Source organism: Bombina bombina, chromosome 5 (assembly GCF_027579735.1).
Source record: "Bombina bombina isolate aBomBom1 chromosome 5, aBomBom1.pri, whole genome shotgun sequence".
NCBI lineage: Eukaryota > Metazoa > Chordata > Amphibia > Anura > Bombinatoridae > Bombina > Bombina bombina.
The window spans coordinates 995,106,907-995,131,226 of NC_069503.1; positions in this window are offsets into that span (position 1 = coordinate 995,106,907).

Sequence of the window (24,320 nt, forward strand, 5' to 3'; positions counted from 1 at the left end):
CGTACCAGATACGTCATGCAAAAACAAACAGTGACCTGGTACGTCAGTTGTCTAACAGAGTGCTGAATCGCTTCCAGCAGCTCTCAGGGTATTGCAGTGATGCCTCGATATGGAGGCATCCTGCAATACCTATTTACAAGACTCCGATGCAGAGAGAGCCACTCTGTGGCCGTCTCTGCACCGGAAGCGATGGTGCCTTTCGTTGGTGGGTGGGAACGTAGCAGGGAGGCGGGTGGGCGGCCCATCGCTACCCGGCATCCGGTTCCTGTAAGTGCAATGTGCACGCCGGGTGCTGGGAGCGTGCGCGCATTAGCCACACTGACACCAATAAGGAGGGAGACGGGGGAAAAAGTTTAAAAAAATTAAATATAAAAGGATCTGGGAGAGGGAGGGGGGTGGGGGTATTGTGGGGGGGCTGCTACACTACAGAAAGAGTTTAAAGTTAAAAAGAAAAATAAATACTTTTGTTTTGGGGGGCAAACTGGGTACTGGTAGACAGCTGCCAGTACCCAAGATGGCGGCAATTAGGTAGGGGAGAGGGTTAGAGAGCTGGGGGGGGGGGAATCAGGGAGGTTGGGGGCTAGTTAGGGGTCGATCAGCTAAAATATTTTATTTTTTTTAATTTTTTTAAAAAACCTAATTTCTCCTACATTGGTGTGTCCGGTCCACGGCTTCATCCTTACTTGGGGAATATTCTCTTCCCTAACAGGAAATGGCAAAGAGAGCACAGCAAAAGCTGCCCATATAGCCCCCCTTTGGCTCCGCCCCCCAGTCATTCTCTTTGCCGCTCTGAACAAGTAGCATCTCCACGGGGATGGTAAAGAGTATGTGGTGTTAGTTGTAGTTTTATTTCTTCTATCAAGAGTTTGTTATTTTAAAATAGTGCCGGTTTGTACTACTTACTCTACAACAGAAAGTGATGAAGAGTTCTGTTAAAAGAGGAGTATGATTTTAGTAACAGTAACTAAAATCTATTGCTGTTCCCACGCAGGACTATTGAGCCCAGAGAACTTCAGTTGGGGGGAACAGTTTGCAGACTTTTCTGCTCCAGGTATGACTAGTCTCTTTTCTAACAAGACATAGTAATGCTAGAAGACTGTCATTTCCCTTTTGGGATCGGTAAGCCATTTTCTTAGACTCATAACAGAATGAAGGCTTATAAATGGCTATATACTGGTTGACACTTTTGTGGGCTAAATCGATTGATTTATATAATATTTATATGATTTTTGGAGTGTTTTGAGACTTGGAAACACTTTTGGGAACGTTTTATTACGCCTGGCAGTGTGTTAGACACCTAATCTAGTCAGGAATGCCCCTTCACTCTGGTATGCAGAGGGAGGAAGCCTCATTTTTGCGCCTTAATTGCGCAGTTACTTCTGGAAGCAGTGCATGCAGCTTCATGTGAGAGGGTCCTGTGGCCACAAAAACGATTCTAAGAGGCTTATTTCTGTGGTGAATAACCCCCAAGGAAGGTAAAGCCGCAGCAAAAGGCTGTGGCAGGGACTGTAGTGGGTTTAAACTGCTAAATTGAACAATTATCTCCGGTTTGCTCAATTAAGGGGTTAAAGACTTGAAATTTGGTGTGCAATACTCTCAAAGCATTAAGACACTAGGGTGCAAATTTCGTAAAGATCGGATAAGATCGGATAATTCCTTCATAGTTTTTCAAACATTCAGAAATAAAGTGTACTCTGTTTATTATTTAAAGAGACAGTAACGGTTTTGTTTAAAAACTTTTTTTTGCATTAATAGCCTGACTAAGGCCTAGATTTAGAGTTTGGCGGTAGAGGTTATTTGGAGTCACTCAAAAAAGGGTCTAACGCTCACTTTTCAGCCGCGACTTTTCCATACCGCAGATCCCCTTACGTCAATTGCGTATCCTATCTTTTCAATGGGATTTTTCTAACTCTGGTATTTAGAGTCGTGTCTGAAGTGAGCGTTAGAATTCTAACGACAAAACTCCAGCCGCAGAAAAAAGTCAGTAGTTAAGAGCTTTCTGGGCTAACGCCGGTACATAAAGCTCTTAACTACTGTACTCTAAAGTACACTAACACCCATAAACTACCTATGTACCCCTAAACCGAGGCCCCCCCCACATCGCCACCACTCGATTAAATTTTTTTAACCCCTAATCTGCCGACCGCCACCTACGTTATCCTTATGTACCCCTAATCTGCTGCCCCTAACACCGCCGACCCCTATATTATATTTATTAACCCCTAACCTGCCCCCCACAACGTTGCAGCCAGCTACCTACAATAATTAACCCCTAATCTGCCGACCGCAAAGCGCCGCTACTTAAGTTATCCTTATGTACCCCTAATCTGCTGCCCCTAACACCGCCAATCCCTATATTATATTTATTAACCGCTAATCTGCCCCCCTTAACATCGCCTCCACCTGCCTACACTTATTAACCCCTAATCTGCCGAGCGAACCGCACCGCTACTATAATAAAGTTATTAACCCCTAATCCGCCTCACTAACCCTATAATAAATAGTATTAACCCCTAATCTGCCCTCCCTAACATCGCCGACACCTAACTTCAATTATTAACCCCTAATCTGCCGACTGGAGCTCACCGCTATTCTAATAAATGTATTAACCCCTAAAGCTAAGTCTAACCCTAACACTAACACCCCCCTAACTTAAATATAATTTAAATCTAACGAAATTAATTAACTCTTATTAAATAAATTATTCCTATTTAAAGCTAAATACTTACCTGTAAAATAAATCCTAATATAGCTACAATATAAATTATAATTATATTATAGCTATTTTAGGATTAATATTTATTTTACAGGTAACTTTGTATTTATTTTAACCAGGTACAATAGCTATTAAATAGTTAAGAACTATTTAATAGCTAAAATAGTTAAAATAATTACAAAATTACCTGTAAAATAAATCCTAACCTAAGTTACAATTAAACCTAACACTATACTATCATTAAATTAATTAAATAAAATACCTACAATTACCTACAATTAAACCTAACACTACACTATCAATACATTAATTAAATACAATACCTACAAATAACTACAATGAAATAAACTAACTAAAGTACAAAAAATAAAAAAGAACTAAGTTACAAAAAATAAAAAAATATTTACAAACATAAGAAAAATATTACAACAATTTTAAACTAATTACACCTACTCTAAGCCCCCTAATAAAATAACAAAGACGCCCAAAATAAAAAAATGCCCTACCCTATTCTAAATTACTAATGTTCAAAGCTCTTTTACCTTACCAGCCCTGAACAGGGCCCTTTGCGGGGCATGCCCCAAGAAGTTCAGCTCTTTTGCCTGTAAAAAAAAAACATACAATACCCCCCCCAACATTACAACCCACCACCCACATACCCCTAATCTAACCCAAACCCCCCTTAAATAAACCTAACACTAAGCCCCTGAAGATCATCCTACCTTGTCTTCACCTCACCGGCGGGTATCACCGATCGGTCCTGGCTCCAAAATCTTCATCCAACCCAAGCGGGGGCTGGCGATCCATCATCCGGTGGCTGAAGAGGTCCAGAAGAGGCTCCAAAGTCTTCATCCTATCCGGGAAGAAGAGTAGATCCGGACCGGCAACCATCATCTTCCAAGCGGCATCTTCTAAGTATCTTCATCCGATGAGGACCGGCTCCATCCTGAAGACCTCCACCGCGGACCCATCTTCATCCGGCGACGTCCAACTGAAGAATGACGGTTCCTTTAAGGGACGTCATCCAAGATGGCGTCCCTTGAATTCCGATTGGCTGATAGGATTCTATCAGCCAATCGGAATTAAGGTAGGAATATTCTGATTGGCTAATGGAATCAGCCAATCAGAATCAAGTTCAATCCGATTGGCTGATCCAATCAGCCAATCAGATTGAGCTCGCATTCTATTGGCTGTTCCAATCAGCCAATAGAATGCAAGCTCAATCTGATTGGCTGATTGGATCAGCCAATCGGATTGATCTTGATTCTGATTGGCTGATTCCATCAGCCAATCAGAATATTCCTACCTTAATTCCGATTGGCTGATAGAATCCTATCAGCCAATCGGAATTCGAGGGACGCCATATTGGATGACGTCCCTTAAAGGAACCGTCATTCTTCAGTTGGACGTCGCCGGATGAAGATGGGTCCGCGGTGAAGGTCTTCAGGATGGAGCCGGTCCGAAGATAGAAGATGCCGCTTGGAAGATGATGGTTGCCGGTCCGGATCTACTCTTCTTCCCGGATAGGATGAAGACTTTGGAGCCTCTTCTGGACCTCTTCAGCCACTGGATGATGGATCGCCAGCCCCCGCTTGGGTTGGATGAAGATTTTGGAGCCAGGACCGATCGGTGATACCCGGTGAGGTGAAGACAAGGTAGGATGATCTTCAGGGGCTTAGTGTTAGGTTTATTTAAGAGGGGTTTGGGTTAGATTAGGGGTATGTGGGTGGTGGCTTGTAATGTTGGGGGGGGGTATTGTATGTGTTTTTTTTTACAGGCAAAAGAGCTGAACTTCTTGGGGCATGCCCCGCAAAGGGCCCTGTTCAGGGCTGGTAAGGTAAAAGAGCTTTGAACTTTAGTAATTTAGAATAGGGTAGGGCATTTTTTATTTTGGGGGTCTTTGTTATTTTATTAGGGGGCTTAGAGTAGGTGTATGTAATTAGTTTAAAATTGTTGTAATATTTTTCTTATGTTTGTAAATATTTTTTTATTTTTTGTAACTTAGTTCTTTTTTATTTTTTGTACTTTAGTTAGTTTATTTCATTGTAGTTATTTGTAGGTATTGTATTTAATTAATGTATTGATAGTGTAGTGTTAGGTTTAATTGTAGGTAATTGTAGGTATTTTATTTAATTAATTTAATGATAGTATAGTGTTAGGTTTAATTGTAACTTAGGTTAGGATTTATTTTACAGGTAATTTTGTAATTATTTTAACTATTTTAGCTATTAAATAGTTCTTAACTATTTAATAGCTATTGTACCTGGTTAAAATAAATACAAAGTTACCTGTAAAATAAATATTAATTCTAAAATAGCTATAATATAATTATAATTTATATTGTAGCTATATTAGGATTTATTTTACAGGTAAGTATTTAGCTTTAAATAGGAATAATTTATTTAATAAGAGTTAATTAATTTCGTTAGATTTAAATTATATTTAAGTTAGGGGGGTGTTAGTGTTAGGGTTAGACTTAGCTTTAGGGGTTAATACATTTATTAGAATAGCGGTGAGCTCCAGTCGGCAGATTAGGGGTTAATAATTGAAGTTAGGTGTCGGCGATGTTAGGGAGGGTAGATTAGGGGTTAATACTATTTATTATAGGGTTAGTGAGGCGAATTAGGGGTTAATAACTTTATTATGATAGCGGTGCGGTCCGCTCGGCAGATTAGGGGTTAATAAGTGTAGGCAGGTGGAGGCGACATTGTGGGGGGCAGATTAGGGGTTAATAAATATAATATAGGGGTCGGCGGTGTTAGGGGCAGCAGATTAGGGGTACATAAGGATAATGTAAGTAGCAGCGGTTTACGGAGCGGCAGATTAGGGATTAAAAATAATATGCAGGGGTCAGCGATAGCGGGGGCAGCAGATTAGGGGTTAATAAGTGTAAGGCTAGGGGTGTTTAGACTCGGGGTACATGTTAGGGTGTTAGGTGCAGACGTAGGAAGTGTTTCCCCATAGCAAACAATGGGGCTGCGTTAGGAGCTGAACGCTGCTTTTTTGCAGGTGTTGGGTTTTTTTTCAGCTCAAACAGCCCCATTGTTTCCTATGGGGGAATCGTGCACGAGCACGTTTTTGAGGCTGGCCGCCTCCGTAAGCAACTCTGGTATCGAGAGTTGAAGCTCCGTTAAATATGCTCTACGCTCCTTTTTTGGAGCCTAACGCAGCCTTTATGTGGACTCTCAATACCAGAGTTATTTTTATGGTGCGGCCAGAAAAAAGCCAGCGTTAGCTACGCGGGTCCTTACCGACAAAACTCTAAATCTAGCCGTAAGTCTGTCTAACATGTCTGTACCTTCAGATAGATTATGTTCTGTGTGTATGGAGGCCAAGGTGATTCCCCCTTTAAATGTATGTGAAAATTGTGCCATGGCGTCCAAACAAAGTAAGGACAGTAATGTCACATTTAATAAGGTTGCCCAATATGATTCTTCAAATGAAGGTAGTGGGGATAGTTCATCTTCCTCTCCTTCTGTGTCAACACCAGTTATGCCCGCGCTGGCGACACCTAGTACATCTAGCGCGCCAATGCTTGTTACTATGCAACAATTAACTGCAGTAATGGATAATTCTATAGCAAATCTTTTATCCAAGCTGCCAACACTTCCCAGAAAGCGTGATTGCTCAGTTTTGAATACAGAGGATGAGCAAGTGGGCGCTGATGATAGTTTATCTGTAATACCCTCACACCAGTCTGAATTTGCAGTGAGGGAGGGGCTCTCTGAGGGAGAAATTTCTGATTCAGGAAAAGTTTCTCAGCAGGCAGAACCTGATATAGTGACGTTTAAATTTAAGTTAGAACATCTCCGCGCCCTGCTTAAGGAGGTGCTAACTACTCTTGACGATTGCGACTCTTTGGTAATTACAGAGAAATTGTGCAAAATGGACAAATTCCCAAGAGGGTGGCGGACATAGTGAACAAGGAGTGGGAGAAGCCAGGTATACCTTTTGTCCCACCTCCTATATTTAAGAAAATGTTCCCCATTGTCGACCCCAGAAGGGACGCATGGCAAACAGTCCCTAAGGTTGAAGGAGCAGTTTCTACGTTGGCCAAGCGCACGACTATTCCCATTGAGGACAGTTGTGCTTTCAAAGATCCTATGGATAAAAAATTGGAAGGATTGCTTAAAAATATATTTGTTCAGCAAGGTTTCCTTCTTCAGCCAATTTCGTGCATTATTCCTGTCACCACGGCGGCGTCTTTTTGGTTCGAGGAACTAGAAAATTTGCTCAATAAGGAGACTCCATATGAGGAAGTCATGGACAGAATTCACGCACTAAAGTTGGCTAATTCCTTTATTTTAGATGCCGCTTTGCAATTGGCGAAATTAGCATCGAAAAATTCAGGTTTTGCAATTGTGGCGCGCAGAGCGCTTTGGCTAAAATCTTGGTCGGCGAATGTGTCATCCAAGACAAAATTGCTTAATATTCCTTTCAAAGGTAAGACCCTTTTTGGGCCAGAATTGAAGGAGATTATTTCAGACATCACTTGGGGAAAGGGCCATGCCCTCCCACAGGATAGGCCTTTCAAGGCTAAGAACAAATCTAATTTTCGTTCCTTTCGCAACTTCAGGAACGGACCGTCTCCTAACTCTGCAGCCTCTAGAAAAGAGGGTAATGCTTCCCAGGCTAAGCCAGCATGGAAACCAATGCAAGGCTGGAACAAGGGTAAACAGGCCAAGAAGCCTGCTGCTGCTACCAAGACAGCATGAAGGGGTAGCCCCCGATCCGGGACCGGATCTAGTAGGGGGCAGACTTTCTCTCTTTGCTCAGGCTTGGGCAAAAGATGTTCAGGATCCCTGGGCACTAGAAATAGTCTCTCAGGGTTATCTTCTAGAATTTAAGGAACTTCCTCCAAGGGGAAAGTTCCACATGTCTCGCTTATCTTCAGACCAGATAAAGAGACAGGCATTCTTAAATTGCATAGGAAATCTATTAAAGATGGGAGTGATACACCCAGTTCCAACAGTGGAACAAGGTCAGGGGTTTTACTCAAACCTGTTTGTAGTTCCCAAAAAAGAGGGAACTTTCAGACCAATTCTGGATTTAAAAATTCTAAACAAATTCCTCAGAGTTCCATCGTTCAAAATGGAAACCATTCGAACGATTTTACCAACAATCCAGGAGGGTCAATACATGACTACTGTGGATTTAAAGGATGCGTACCTACATATCCCTATCCACAAAGATCATCATCAGTTCCTAAGGTTCGCCTTTCTGGACAAACATTACCAGTTCGTGGCTCTTCCATTCGGTTTAGCCACTGCTCCCAGAATTTTCACAAAGGTGCTAGGGTCCCTTCTAGCGGTTCTAAAACCGAGGGGCATTGCAGTGGCACCTTACCTAGATGACATCCTAATCCAAGCGTCGTCCCTTTCCAGATCAAGGGCTCATACAGACATTGTATTAGCTTTTCTCAGGTCTCACGGGTGGAAGGTGAACATGGAAAAGAGTTCCCTGTCCCCGTCTACAAGAGTTCCTTTTCTGGGAACAATAATAGATTCTGTAGAAATGAAGATTTTTCTGACAGAGGTCAGAAAATTAAAGCTTCTAAATGCTTGTCAAGTTCTTCAATCTATTCCTCAGCCTTCCATAGCTCAGTGCATGGAAGTAATAGGTCTAATGGTTGCAGCAATGGACGTGGTTCCTTTTGCTCGAATTCATCTAAGACCATTGCAACTGTGCATGCTCAAACAGTGGAATGGGGATTATGCAGACTTGTCTCCCCAGATTCAAGTAGACCAGTTTACCAGAGACTCACTCCGTTGGTGGTTGACTCAGGATCACCTGTCTCAGGGAATGAGTTTCCGCAGACCAGAGTGGGTCATTGTCACGACCGACGCCAGTCTATTAGGCTGGGGTGCGGTCTGGAACTCCCTGAAAGCTCAGGGTCTATGGTCTCGGGAAGAGTCTCTTCTCCCGATAAACATTCTGGAACTGAGAGCGATATTCAATGCGCTCCGGGCTTGGCCTCAACTAGCGAAGGCCGGATTCATAAGATTTCAGTCGGACAACATGACGACTGTAGCTTACATCAATCATCAGGGAGGAACAAAGAGTTCCTTGGCGATGAGAGAGGTATCCAAGATCATCAAATGGGCGGAGGATCACTCCTGCCATCTATCTGCAATTCACATCCCAGGAGTAGACAACTGGGAGGCGGATTATTTGAGTCGTCAGACTTTCCATCCGGGGGAGTGGGAACTCCACCCGGAGGTCTTTGCCCAGTTAACTCAATTATGGGGCATTCCAGACATGGATCTGATGGCGTCTCGTCAGAACTTCGAGGTTCCTCGCTACGGGTCCAGATCCAGGGATCCCAAGGCGACACTGGTGGATGCATTAGTGGCGCCTTGGTCGTTCAACCTAGCTTATGTGTTTCCACTGTTTCTTCTCCTTCCCAGGCTTGTAGCCAGGATCAAACAGGAGAAGGCCTCAGTGATTCTGATAGCTCCTGCGTGGCCACGCAGGACTTGGTATGCAGACCTGGTTAATATGTCATCGGCTCCACCATGGAAGCTACCTTTGAGACAGGATCTTATAGTACAAGGTCCATTCGAACATCCAAATCTAGTCTCTCTGCAGCTGACTGCTTGGAAATTGAACGCTTGATTTTATCTAAGCGTGGGTTTTCAGATTCAGTTATAGATACTCTGGTCAAAGCCAGAAAACCTGTGACTAGGAAAATTTACCATAAAATATGGAAAAATATATATCTGTTGGTGTGAATCCAAGGGATTCTCTTGGAGTAAAATTAAAATTCCTAAGATTCTTTCCTTTCTCCAAGAGGATTTGGATAAAGGGTTGTCAGCGAGTTCTCTAAAAGGACAAATATCTGCTTTGTCTGTTTTGTTATACAAACGCCTGGCAGCTGTGCCAGATGTACAAGCTTTTGTACAGGCCTTAGTCAGAATCAAGCCTGTTTACAGACCCATGACTCCTCCATGGAGTCTAAATTTAGTTCTTTAAGTTCTTCAAGGGGTTCCGTTTGAACCTCTACATTCCATAGATATTAAGTTACTATCTTGGAAAGTTCTGTTTTTGGTTGCTATTTCTTCTGCTAGAAGAGTTTCTGAATTGTCTGCTTTGCAGTGTGATCCACCCTATCTGGTATTCCATGCAGATAAGGTTGTTTTGCGTACCAAACCTGGTTTTCTTCCAAAAGTGGTTTCCAACAGGAATATTTACCAGGAAATAGTTGTTCCTTCTCTGTGTCCGAATCCAGTTTCGAAGAAGGAACGTTTGTTACACAATCTAGATGTGGTCCGTGCTTTAAAATTCTATTTAGATGCAACAAAGGATTTCAGACAGACTTCATCTTTATTTGTCGTTTATTCTGGTAAGAGGAGAGGACAGAAAGCTACTGCTACCTCTCTTTCTTTTTGGCTGAAGAGCATCATCCGATTGGCTTATGAGACTGCCGGACGGCAGCCTCCTGAACGAATTACAGCTCACTCTACTAGAGCTGTGGCTTCCACATGGGCCTTCAAGAACGAGGCTTCTGTTGATCAGATATGTAAGGCAGCGACTTGGTCTTCTCTGCACACTTTTGCCAAATTTTACAAATTCGATACTTATGCTTCTTCGGAGGCTATTTTTGGGAGAAAGGTTTTGCAAGCCGTGGTGCCTTCCGTTTAGGTAACCTGACTTGTTCCCTCCCTTCATCAGTGTCCTAAAGCTTTGGTATTGGTTCCCACAAGTAAGGATGAAGCCGTGGACCGGACACACCAATGTAGGAGAAAACAGAATTTATGCTTACCTGATAAATTTCTTTCTCCTACGGTGTGTCCGGTCCACGGCCCGCCCTGGCTTTTAGTCAGGTTTCAAATTGTTTTTTTCTATACACTACAGTCACCACGGCACCCTATGGTTTTCTCCTTTTTCTCCTAACCGTCGGTCGAATGACTGGGGGGCGGAGCCAGAGGGGGAAGGGCTATATGGGCAGCTTTTGCTGTGCTCTCTTTGCCATTTCCTGTTAGGGAAGAGAATATTCCCACAAGAAAGGATAAAGCTGTGGACCGGACACACCGTAGGAGAAAGAAATTTATCAGGTAAGCATAAATTCTGTTTTTATTTAGTACTGGCAGACTTTCTGCCAGTACTTAAGATGGCGGGGACAATTGTGGGGTGGGGGAGGGAAGAGAGCTGTTTGGGAAAGATCAGGGGGTGGGATGTGTCAGGTGGGAGGCTGATATCTACACTAAAGCTAAAATTAACCCTGCAAGCTCCCTACAAGCTACCTAATTAACCCCTTCACTGCTGGGCATAATTCACGTGTGGTGCATAGCAGCATTTAGCGGCCTTCTAATTACCAAAAAAGCAACGACAAAGCCATATAAGTCTGCTATTTCTGAACAAAGGGGATCCCAGAGAAGCTTTTACAACAATTTGTGCCATAATAGCACAAGCTGTTTGTAAATAATTTCAGTGGGAAACCTAAAGTTTTTGACAAAATTTGTGAAAAAGTGAACTTTTTTTTTTATTTGATCGCATTTGGCGGTGATATGGTGGCATGAAATATACCAAAATGGGCCTAGATCAATACTTTGGGTTGTCTTCTTAAAAAAAATAAAAAAAATAATAATATATACATGTCAAGGGATATTCAGTAATAATAATAAAATAATTTCAGTGAGAAACCTAAAATTGTGAAAAAACATAATTTATGCTTACCTGATAAATTCCCTTCTCCTGTAGTGTAGTCAGTCCACGGGTCATCCATTACTTATGGGATTATATCTCCTCCCTAACAGGAAGTGCAAGAGGATCACCCAAGCAGAGCTGCTATATAGCTCCTCCCCTCTACATCATACCCAGTCATTCGACCGAAACCAACGAGAAAGGAGAAACTATAGGGTGCAGCGGTGACTGGAGTTTAATTTAAAATTTAGACCTGCCGTAAAAACAGGGCGGGCCGTGGACTGACTACACTACAGGAGAAAGGAATTTATCAGGTAAGCATAAATTATGTTTTCTCCTGTTAAGTGTAGTCAGTCCACGGGTCATCCATTACTTATGGGATACCAATACCAAAGCTAAAAGTACACGGATGACGGGAGGGACAGGCAGGATCTTTACACGGAAGGAACCACTGCCTGAAGAACCTTTCTCCCAAAAACAGCCTCTGAAGAAGCAAAAGTGTAAAATTTGTAAAATTTCGAAAAGGTGTGAAGTGAAGACCAAGTTGCAGCCTTGCAAATCTGTTCAACAGAGGCCTCATTTTTAAAGGCCCAAGTGGAAGCCACAGCTCTAGTAGAATGAGCTGTAATTCTTTCAGGAGGCTGCTGTCCAGCAGTCTCATAGGCTAAACGTATTATGCTACGAAGCCAGAAAGAGAGAGAGGTAGCCGAAGCTTTTTGACCTCTCCTCTGTCCAGAATAAACGACAAACAGGGAAGAAGTTTGGCGAAAATCTTTAGTTGCCTGCAAATAAAATTTCAGGGCACGGACGACGTCCAGATTGTGCAGAAGTCGTTCCTTCTTTGAAGAAGGGTTAGGACACAATGATGGAACAACAATCTCTTGATTGATATTCCTGTTAGTGACTACCTTAGGTAAGAACCCAGGTTTAGTACGCAGAACTACCTTGTCTGAATGAAAAATCAGATAAGGAGAATCACAATGTAAGGCCGATAACTCAGAGACTCTTCGAGCCGAGGAAATAGCCATCAAAAACAGAACTTTCCAAGATAACAGCTTGATATCAATGGAATGAAGGGGTTCAAACGGAACACCCTGTAAAACGTTAAGAACTAAGTTTAAGCTCCACAGCGGAGCAACAGTTTTAAACACAGGCTTAATCCTGGCCAAAGCCTGACAAAAAGCCTGAACGTCTGGAACTTCTGACAGACGTTTGTGTAAAAGGATGGACAGAGCTGAGATCTGTCCCTTTAACGAACTAGCAGATAAACCCTTTTCTAAACCTTCTTGTAGAAAAGACAATATCCTAGGAATCCTAACCTTACTCCATGAGTAACTCTTGGATTCGCACCAATGCAAGTATTTACGCCATATTTTATGGTAAATTTTCCTGGTAACAGGTTTCCTAGCCTGTATTAAGGTATCAATCACTGACTCCGAGAATCCACGCTTTGATAGAATCAAGCGTTCAATCTCCATGCAGTCAGCCTCAGAGAAATTAGATTTGGATGTTTGAAAGGACCCTGAATCAGAAGGTCCTGTCTCAGAGGCAGAGACCATGGTGGACAGGACGACATGTCCACTAGATCTGCATACCAGGTCCTGCGTGGCCACGCAGGCGCTATTAGAATCACTGATGCTCTCTCCTGTTTGATTCTGGCAATCAATCGAGGAAGTATCGGGAAGGGTGGAAACACATAAGCCATGTTGAAGACCCAAGGTGCTGTCAGAGCATCTATCAGTACCGCTCCCGGGTCCCTGGACCTGGATCCGTAACAAGGAAGCTTGGCGTTATGGCGAGACGCCATGAGATCCAGATCTGGTTTGCCCCAACGCCGAAGCAGTTGGGCAAATACCTCCGGATGAAGTTCCCACTCCCCCGGATGAAAAGTCTGACGACTTAGGAAATCCGCCTCCCAGTTCTCCACGCCTGGGATGTGGATCGCTGACAGGTGGCAAGAGTGAGACTCTGCCCAGCGAATTATCTTTGAGACTTCCATCATCGCTAGGGAACTCCTTGTCCCTCCCTGATGGTTGATGTAAGCCACAGTCGTGATGTTGTCCGACTGAAACCTGATGAACCTCAGAGTTGCTAACTGAGGCCAAGCCAGAAGGGCATTGAAAACTGCTCTTAATTCCAGAATGTTTATTGGAAGGAGTCTCTCCTCCTGAGTCCATGATCCCTGAGCCTTCAGGGAATTCCAGACAGCGCCCCAACCTAGCAGGCTGGCGTCTGTTGTTACAATCGTCCAATCTGGCCTGCTGAAGGGCATCCCCCTGGACAGATGTGGCCGAGAAAGCCACCATAGAATTGAATCTCTGGTCTCTTGATCCAGATTCAGCATAGGGGACAAATCTGAGTAATCCCCATTCCACTGACTTAGCATGCACAATTGCAGTGGTCTGAGATGCAGGCGTGCAAAAGGTACTATGTCCATTGCCGCTACCATTAAGCCGATTACCTCCATGCATTGAGCCACTGACGGGTGTTGAATGGAATGAAGGACACGGCAAGCATTTAGAAGTTTTGTTAACCTGTCCTCTGTCAGGTAAATTTTCATTTCTACAGAATCTATAAGAGTCCCCAAGAAGGGAACTCTTGTGAGTGGCAATAGAGAACTCTTTTCTACGTTCACCTTCCACCCATGCGACCTTAGAAATGCCAGAACTAACTCTGTATGAGACTTGGCAGTTTGGAAACTTGACGCTTGTATCAGAATGTCGTCTAGGTACGGAGCTACCGATATTCCTTGCGGGCTTAGTACCGCCAGAAGAGAGCCCAGAACCTTTGTAAAGATTCTTGGGGCCGTAGCTAACCCGAAGGGAAGAGCTACAAACTGGTAATGCCTGTTTAGGAAGGCAAACCTTAGGTACCGATAATGATCCTTGTGAATCGGTATGTGAAGGTAGGCATCCTTTAAATCCACTGTGGTCATGTACTGACCCTTTTGGATCATAGGTAAGATTGTCCGAATAGTTTCCATTTTGAACGATGGAACTCTTAGGAATTTGTTTAGGATCTTTAAGTCCAAAATTGGTCTGAAGGTTCCCTCTTTTTTGGGAACCACAAACAGATTTGAGTAAAACCCTTGTCCGTGTTCCGACCGCGGAACTGGGTGGATCACTCCCATTAGTAAAAGGTCTTGTACACAGCGTAGAAACGCCTCTTTCTTTATCTGGTTTGCTGACAACCTTGAAAGATGAAATCTCCCTTTTGGAGGAGAAGCTTTGAAGTCCAGAAGATATCCCTGAGATATGATCTCTAACGCCCAGGGATCCTGGACATCTCTTGCCCAAGCCTGGGCGAAGAGAGAAAGTCTGCCCCCCACTAGATCCGTTTCCGGATCGGGGGCCCTCACTTCATGCTGTCTTAGAGGCAGCAGCAGGCTTTCTGGCCTGCTTGCCCTTGTTCCAGGACTGGTTAGGTTTCCAGCCCTGTCTGTAGCGAGCAACAATTCCTTCCTGTTTTGGAGCGGAGGAAGTTGATGCTGCTCCTGCCTTGAAGTTACGAAAGGCACGAAAATTAGACTGTTTAGCCCTTGGTTTGGCCCTGTCTTGAGGCAGGGCATGGCCCTTACCTCCAGTAATGTCAGCGATAATTTCTTTCAAACCGGGCCCGAATAATGTCTGCCCTTTGAAAGGTATGTTAAGCAATTTAGATTTAGAAGTCACATCGGCTGACCAGGATTTAAGCCACAGCGCTCTACGCGCTTGAATGGCGAATCCGGAGTTCTTAGCCGTAAGCTTAGTTATATGTACTACGGCATCAGAAATAAATGAATTAGCTAGCTTAAGGACTTTAAGCTTGTCTATAATCTCATCCAATGGAGCTGAGCTAATGGTCTCTTCCAGAGACTCAAACCAGAATGCCGCCGCAGCCGTGACAGGCGCAATGCATGCAAGGGGTTGTAATATAAAACCTTGTTGAACAAACATTTTCTTAAGGTAACCCTCTAACTTTTTATCCATTGGATCTGAAAAAGCACAGCTATCCTCCACCGGGATAGTGGTGCGCTTAGCCAGAGTAGAAACTGCTCCCTCCACCTTAGGGACCGTCTGCCATAAGTCCCGTGTGGTGGCGTCTATTGGAAACATTTTTCTAAATATAGGAGGGGGTGAAAAAGGCACACCGGGTCTATCCCACTCCTTGTTAATAATTTCTGTAAGCCTCTTAGGTATAGGAAATACATCAGTACACACCGGTACCGCATAGTATCTATCCAGCCTACATAATTTCTCTGGAATTGCAACCGTGTTACAATCATTCAGAGCCGCTAAAACCTCCCCTAGTAAAACACGGAGGTTCTCAAGCTTAAATTTAAAATTTGAAATGTCTTAGTCCAGTTTACTTGGATCAGATCCGTCACCCACAGAATGAAGCTCTCCGTCCTCATGTTCTGCAAATTGTGACGCAGTATCAGACATGGCTCTATTATTATCAGCGCACTCTGTTCTCACCCCAGAGTGGTCGCGTTTACCCCTAAATTCTGGCAATTTAGATAATACTTCAGTCATAACATTAGCCATGTCTTGCAAAGTGATTTGTATGGGTCGCCCTGATGTACTTGGCGCCACAATATCACGCACCTCCTGAGCGGGAGACGAAGGTACTGACACGTGAGGAGAGTTAGTCGGCATAACTTCCCCCTCGTTGTCTGGTGAAATTTTCTTTACATGTACAGATTGGCTTTTATTTAAAGTAGCATCAATGCAATTAGTACACAAATTTCTATTGGGCTCCACATTGGCCTTTAAACATATTGCACAAAGAGATTCCTCTGTGTCAGACATGTTTAAACAAACTAGCAATTAGACTAGCAAGCTTGGAAAATACTTTTCAAATAAATTTACAAGCAATATAAAAAACGTTACTGTGCCTTTAAGAAGCACAAAAAACTGTCACAGTTGAAATAACAATGAACCAAATTAGTTATAGCAACCAAATTTTAACAGTAAATGCATTAAGTTAGCAAAGGATTGCACCCACCAGCAAATGGATGATTAACCCCTTAGTACCCAAAAACGGATAACAATTTAATATAAGCGTTTTTATCACAGTCAAAACACAGTCTCACAGGTCTGCTGTGAGTGATTACCTCCCTCAAAACTAGTTTTGGAGACCCCTGGGCTCTGTAGAGACGTCCTGGATCATGGAGGAAGAAATAGGAAGACTGTGACTGAATTTTTACTGCGCAATAAAGCGCCAAAATAGGCCCCTCCCACTCATAATACAACAGTGGGGAAGCTCAGTAAACTGATTTTATTCATAAACAAACGACAGCCATGTGGAAAAATAATGCCCATAAAGTTTTATCACCAAGTACCTCAGAGAAAAACGATTAACATGCCAGTAAACGTTTAAATATAAAATTATGAAATGTTATTAATAAGCCTGCTGCTAGTCGCTTTCACTGCAGTGGAGGCTCAAATATAAGTTAAATGTATACAGTATTTTCTTAGTGAAGTTCCATTCCCCAGAAATACCTCAGTGTAAACATACATACATATCAGCCTGATACCAGTCACTACTACTGCATTTAAGGCTGCACTTACATTACATCGGTATCAGCAGTATTTTCTCAGTCAATTCCATTCCTTAGAAAATAATATACTGCAACATACCTCCTTGCAGGTGAACCCTGCCCGCTGTCCCCTGTTCTGAAGTTACCTCACTCCTCAGAATGGCCGAGAACAGCAAATGGATCTTAGTTACGACCGCTAAGATCATACACAAACTCAGGTAGATTCTTCTTCTAATGCTGCCTGAGAAAGAACAACACACTCCGGTGCTGTTTAAAATAACAAACTTTTGATTGAAGAAATAAAAACTAAGTTTAACAACCACAGTCCTCTCACACGTCCTATCTATTAGTTAGGTGCAAGAGAATGACTGGGTATGACGTAGAGGGGAGGAGCTATATAGCAGCTCTGCTTGGGTGATCCTCTTGCACTTCCTGTTAGGGAGGAGATATAATCCCATAAGTAATGGATGACCCGTGGACTGACTACACTTAACAGGAGAAATGTAAAGTTTTTTTTTATTATTTGCTCGCATTTGGCGGTGAAATGGTGGCATGAAATATACCAAAATGGGCCTAGATCAATACTTGGGGTTGTCTACTACACTACGCTAAAGCTAAAATTAACCCTACAAGCTCCCTACAAGCTCCCTAATTAACCCCTTCACTGCTGGGCATAAAACACGTGTGGTGCGCAGCGGCATTTAGCGGCCTTCTAATTACCAAAAAGCAACCCCAAAGCCATATAAGTCTGCTATTTCTGAACAAAGGGGATCCCAGAGAAGCATTTACAACCATTTGTGTCACAATTGCAGAAGCTGTTTGTAAATAATTTCAGTGGGAAACCTAAAGTTTGTGACAAAATTTGTGAAAAAGTGAACTTTTTTTTTTATTTGATCGCATTTGGCGGTGATATGGGGGCATGAAATATACCAAAATGGGCCTAGATCAATACTTTGGGTTGTCTTCTTAAAAAAAAAAAAAAAAAAAAAAATTATATATGCGTCAAGGGATATTCAGGTATTCCTGACAAGTATCAGGGTTCCAATGTAACTAGCGCTAATTTTGAAAAAAAAGTGGTTTGGAAATAGCAAAGTGCTAGTTGCATTTATTGCCCTATAACTTGCAAAAAAAGCAAAGAACATGTAAACATTGGGTATTTCTAAACTCAGGACAAAATTTAGAAACTATTTAGCATGGGTGTTTTTGGTGATTGTAGATGTGTAACAGATTTTGGGGGTCAAAGTTAGAAAAAGTGTGGGTTTTTTTTGGGCCACTAAACCCAAAATCTTTCTTTCATGATTCAGCTAGAGAATAGAAATTTAAACAACATTACAATTTACTTCCATAATTTATTTTGCTTCATTTTTTAAATATCCTTATTTGAAGAAAAAGCAATGTACATGGTGAGCCAATCACATGATGCTTCTATGTGCAGCAACCAATCAGCAGCTAGTGAGCATATCTAGATATGCTTTTCATCAAAGAATATCAAGAGAATAAAACAAATTAGATAATATAAGTAAATTAGAAAGATGTTTAACATTGCATTCTCTTTCTAAATCATAAAAGAAAAAATGTGGGTGGCATGTCCCTTTAATTATTATTTGCTCACATTTTAAAAATTTATATTAATAAAAATAAATAACATGAGGAATCAAACACTCATGGATAATATAGAATTCATTAGCTGACATGTTTTACTTTTGCACTTTAATTTTTGCTTCTAATAACTATTACAGTTTTTCATTTATTGTTTTGTGTGTGTGTATACAACGAAAAATGTTTAAAGGAACATGAAAACCAAATGTTGTCTTTGATTCAGATAGAGCATGTGATTTTTAAAAACTTTCCAGTGCACTTCTATTAGCTAATTTGTGTTGTTTTCTTGGTATTCATTGTCAAAAAGGATACCGAGGTAGGCTTAGGAGATACTGATTGGACATAAATGCAATTCACCCTGTGTGTTCACCAAGCTCCCAGTAGTGCTTTGCTGCTACTTCAACAAAAGATGCCAAGAAAATGAAGCAAATTAGATAGAAGTAAATTGGAAAGTTGTTTAAAATTGCATTCTCTATATGAATAATAAATTAAACATTTTGGTTTTCAAGTCCCTTTAATTGATGATGATGTTATCAGTAACTTTATAATAGCATGAAAAAATAAGGTTCCTGTGAAGCATGAGTATTATATAAGCAGAATCTATCAATAAGAGATCTCTTTTTGACCCAGGCTGGCAAAAGAGAAATTTAAATAAGTGCCCCAGGACATATGTACTGTCTGGTTGGTATTTCTTTTGTATTGCTGATGTTACCTAATTAAGAAATAATAAGTGTGACCTATCTTCTTTTACGTCTGTTGAGCTAGTTAGTATACTACTTTATTGCACCAGAGTTTATAGTTGGTATCACATTAGGTGCAGGATCCTGTTATAATCTAGGCCTCAGGGATACTATAATCTGTTGGTTGCCTGCTGAGTCTGCTACATAATGGTATTAACGTTTCTTTCTCACTATCAAGAATACTACGTTGTTTCCCTGAACCTGCAGAAATAGGCTAAATCCCTCTCACAAACTATACATGTATTTTGGGGTAAATAAATTATAAATGATGCTTTCATGATACATTTGTTAATAATAGATATAGTGCTAGAAACTTGCATTTTTTTTGTCGCAACATCAAAGTTCTTCTGACCAGTTTGATTCAAAGAACAACACTTAGCGCTGCCGAATCTGTTGGCGCTCTACAAATAACCGATAATAATAATAACTTATAGGAAAATCACACCACCCTACAACCTACTCAAACCTGTCCTAAGCCCTGTCATAAATATATTTTTCAGAGATTAATACCCTTTGCTGCCAGTAACAAACAATGCAATTATTTTATAAATATGACCACCTCCAGAAAAAGTAAAGCTGTGTATATACAAAAATGAAAAGCTCGAGGAGTTGCACTTGTTGGCACCAGTTTAATGCTTGGGGCATAGACACACTTTAAAAATATAGCAACCATTCAGGGGAAATACAAATTGGGCATTTTAGGGTCTATTTTCTTTTTAAAGATTTTACTGGATAGCTGGCTAAAATATTGGACTGTCCAGTTCAATACCTGACAACCCTGTCAGGAATGCATGGAGGGTCATGCTTCACTACACAGGCTGACTGTATGAAATGCTGCAAAATGTTGCATCAGAGGAATCTTGGTATATTTTACAATCTGACCAATCTTTGAGTGAAATAGTGGGAGATAAAGTACAAGTAGGGTACCGGAGAGCACCAAATCTAAAAGAAATGATTAGCCCAAGCCACTTAAAAGGCAACAGAACCAGAACTCCACTTAGACATGGTTCCTATAAATGTGGAACGTGCAGCACATGTAGCTTCATGAAGAAAACAAATCAAATAGGAGACCGTTTTGGTAAAATCCATCAAATTAAATCCCACATCAATTGTACTACAGAAGGAGTGATTTATGTACTCCAATGTACATGTTTAAAATACTATGTTGGTATGACGACTAGGAAAATCAGAACCCGACTGCAGGAACATCTTAGAAATATCAAAAATGCAGCCAATGACAGCAAAGCAGGGAAAACTATCACCTCAGTTGCAAGACATTTTCTTAAAAGGCACAAATCCAGGCAATCAGACCTCCAATGTTGGGGGATACAGAAGATTGACCTTGGTATACGGGGGGGCAATACTGAACAGGCCCTTTTGAAAGCTGGAAGTAGATGGATTTATTTATTGAATACCATCCAACCGCATGGACTTAATGAAAATAATAACTTTGTGGCATTCCTTTAATTTCCATACTTTAGTTCCACATACAGCTACCTGGTTAACATTAACTTCCTTTGTTTTGTCTTTTTGTGTTCCTGACATCCATAAAATATTAAATCTATGTGTTAATATATTAATCCCAATGCCTAAAACCATGGGATATTTAAGATCCAAATGTGTGTATATTTGTATATGTATAAATATTTATATGTATACATTTACATACATGTGTGTGCTATGTACATGTATATATGTGCATAAACACACTCACTTTGGTAATCTCAGCTTATCTGCTAACTGCTTGTATTTAATAAGAAGAAGCACAGAATAACTAGTGCCTTCCCAACACAGAAGCATGCACATAAGCTAATTTGGTATAAAATTTGTTTTTAATAATGTTTCTTTAATACCCACTATTATTACACACCAGTATTTAGAACTGAGATAAAAACACAAGAGAACAATGTTCTCAAAATTTAAAAAAAAAAATTCCCTAGTATTATCAAATTTTTTTAATTTGTCATAATTTTTATTATTATTATTCCATGTACACAATTTCTATATTTTTCATTTTATTCAATAATGTCATTACAGCACCTCACTAAGTGCACCAATGTATTTTTTGCACAATGCACAGTATCAAGTGCCACTATTATTATCATGTGTATATTACACTTACAAAATCCTAATGTTGAATTTCACCTCTGTTTTACACTAAATATGTCAACAGTTGTTTGGTAAATTAACATCACTTTCACTAGCACTTCATGCAGCTAACGAGCAGCTGTGTATTCCTACAATATTTATTTTTGTATCTTTAACACCCAGTATTTATTATCAACACATAATATTCCCTTTTCGTTTTATGTAAACAATACTAATTGCGATATGGATGCAGGACACAAGTACCTGTTTAAGATGAGCATACATGACAATGTTTAGGACCCAGAGAGTTCTTAGATATGGGTCCGTATGACGTCACCCAGGAGGCGGTATACTATGGAACCAACATTATTTAAAGCCAGTCTCGCGCGCCGCACGCGCACCCTTTGAAAAAGCCGACAAGCGGCGAAACATGTTAGGGAATTGGTGAGGGGCCCAGTGAGCTCCTGTGTTTTAGGAAGCGTTTTAGAGGGGAACGACCAGCGTGTCCCAGCAGCTTATACTCCGCATATTACCGCTATACTCTCAACAGTTTGGTTATGGCAGTGAACGTGTAATCCAGTTATTTAGTGTGCAGCACATCTATGCATATTGCGTTATATTGAGGTACCGATAACATGCAGCACTCTGATTATAGATACTTTAAATAAACTTTATTCACATTACTGGTTCTGATCCAGAGTATACTTTGAATCATTAACCCCTAAGATATTTCATGCAGCGTGTTGACTGCAGACATCAGTTTACTTGTGATGTGATAATCTTTACCGGTATTTAATTTTCAAATCTTTATTACTTCAACAAATGTGCTACCTGTGATTCAGTAAGTTAATTAAACACTAGTATATATACACAGTGTTTATGTACAATCATTACTAACGGTGGCAACAACTCAGTTACAAAGTGAATCAGAGACACACAGCTGCAACATACATATGTGAATCACAAACATAATAAAGGATCTACCCCAACCACTTCGTACTAAGCTAGCATTTAATCAATTGTATGGGTATTACAAATGGTAAGCTAGTAATTCTATCACCCCACTTAAAATAATTATAAGCTACTCCAATTATATGGAGGTTCTCATATTGTGCAGAAGGCTGGTTGCAGAATGTACATTTAGAACCGGCTTCAATTACAATTTGTAACTATCTCAGACTATGCAGCACACTGACTGCAAATACTATGAGTAGATTAAGCACACAAATTGTAAGTGCGATATTTGCTGATATTTGAATCCATAACCTCCAATATTTAACCTATGTGGCTACTATTGATCCAGTGGGATAAAGTACACATATATACACATAGTGGCTATGGGCAACCAATCTCATTTTTAAGTTGGTAACAATTGTAGCTATATAACCAAGTATAGATACTGAGCGGCAGCATATAAATGTGAATTATTAATATCAAAGGGCGTGAACAGACCACTCGTATCCAACTGATATTTGGTACATATAACCAATCATAAGACAACGAATGGCAGTGCATGAATGTGAATTGCTAATACTAATGTGAATTACTAATATCAAAGGGCGTGAATAGACCACTCGTATCCAACTGATATTTGGTATATATAACCAACCAGAAGACACCGAATGGCAGTGCATGGATGTGAATTGCTAATATTAAAGGGCTTGAATAGACCATTTGTATCCAACTGACATTTGGTGTAACCCCAATAATAGCCTGTGAAGTTAGACAGCATACCCGCCGAATCTAATTAATGTGGTGACTAACTGCATTAGGTTACCAATGTAACTTATACAGATCCTTAAATATATATATATATAGAGTAATACTCAATCCTAAATTTTATGCTCACTAATATCCCTATTTCACTCTGAGCTGTTGAATCATACTGATAAGTACCTAGGAGTAATAACTGTTTAGTTGCATATATAGCAGCATCCTTAACAAATATCTCTGAAGAGATTTGGATACTTAGCTTGCTATATTACCTGTATCATGTACTATTACTACTATTATTTAGTCCAACTAACACGCTGATCTATATCCCCCCTATTCGTAGTTTTAATTGTGTGTTTTGTATATGTTTATGTACATTTTAATATAGTACAAATAAAAGTTAAATTTTAATGTGCATTTTTGCATTTTTTTCACTTCTATCTTGACCCATTTGCAAGTAAAATCCACCACAGTGGACAGTAGTTTTTTGTAATTCATCATACCTTTAGGTAACATTTATGAGATAGAACTCAGGAGTGCTATTCGTGTATTCTTTCTGAGGGGAGTTCACTCCTCTCTAGTTCAATCATCATAATAATTATTTGGTTGGTTCCCTTTGAGTTCTGTCATTAAACATTTATATACTGTTTTGTACATATTTTTGCAACAATTATATTTCTATCTATCAGAAGACACTTTCCCCATGATTTGGATTGCATTTATTTATTTTAAAGGGACATGAAACCCACTTTTTTTCTTTTATGATTCAGATAGAGCATACATTTTAAACATCTTTCCAGTTTACTTCTATTATCAATTGTGCTTCAGTCTCTTGGTATCCTTTATTGAAGGAACAACAATGCACTACTGGGAGATAGCTCAACACATAGGTAAGCCAATGACAAGAGGCATATATCTGCAGCCACCAATCAGCAGCTAGCTCTTGAGCTTACCTAGGTATTATTTTCAACATTAGATATCAAGATAGCAAATTAGATAATAGAAGTAAATTAGAAAAGTGTTTAACATTGTAAGCTCTGTCTGAATCATGAAAGAAAAATGTTGGGTTGTCCCTCCCTGTAAGCCTTACCTGAATAAAACTCCACTTTGACCTGTCTCACGTGGTAGGTACTGTACATCATATAATTTGAGGTTTTTACATTTTGAGTGAGGAGCTAGGCCTAGGCTATAAGTCTTGTACTTGTTTATTTCACATTTTAACAAATTATTATTATTTGTAAAATATGTTGAAATGTGTTTATCAAAAAGTTTATTCATGATAGCAATTTTTAATACCTAA